This window comes from Bison bison, unplaced genomic scaffold, assembly GCF_000754665.1.
Source record: "Bison bison bison isolate TAMUID 2011002044 unplaced genomic scaffold, Bison_UMD1.0 scf7180017864518, whole genome shotgun sequence".
Lineage (NCBI taxonomy): Eukaryota > Metazoa > Chordata > Mammalia > Artiodactyla > Bovidae > Bison > Bison bison.
Genome location: NW_011495071.1, coordinates 19,999,512 through 20,000,207, shown reverse-complemented (window position 1 = coordinate 20,000,207; position 696 = coordinate 19,999,512).

Here is a 696-nt window from a genome sequence, read left to right as displayed (position 1 = left end):
ATCAAGCAAGATAAGGACTAAGAAATGGCCACTGAGTAGTAGTTATGATGTCATCCAAAATTTTAAGAAAAGCAGTGGAGTGGAGGAAACAGGACAGATAGCCAAGAGCAAAAGAAACAGAGAGACTCTGGGCCTCCATTTCAAAAAGTGTGGAGGTTTACTGCCTTTGCTTGCTTGCTTGCTTTTTCCTCTTCCTTGTCTACTTTATTAATGCAGTTCTCCAAGCAGTTGGTATACATTTGCCATGCACAGGTGCTATTCCCAGAGCTGCTGAAATGCGGTGATGTCAAGAACTCTCCCAGTCGGCCAGGAGGAGGCATCTAAGATGAGATGCCAAGCACAGCGGGAATCACAGAAACTGTTGAATGCCCCAGGCATCCCCAGGTTACCTGGAGAGATTTGTTTATAAAATTTGAGAGACTCTAACATATTTATGTAGGAAGATAAAAGCTAGAGATATGTACTTTCAAGCTGGTACTTTATAAAATTGAACCTCACCACATTAAGCCAGAGGCATCTATTGTCTAGAAGATCCTAAAGGTTATGACAGCAGGAATGCAAAGACAAACTCTAGCTTCTAATCACCAAAATAGGCTCTGAAACCCAATTCAGAGGTTGTGGTTCAGAATGAAACCCTTATTCCTATACAGTTTACTACCTATATTAACATGCCTTTACTATTTGGATGTCTTTATC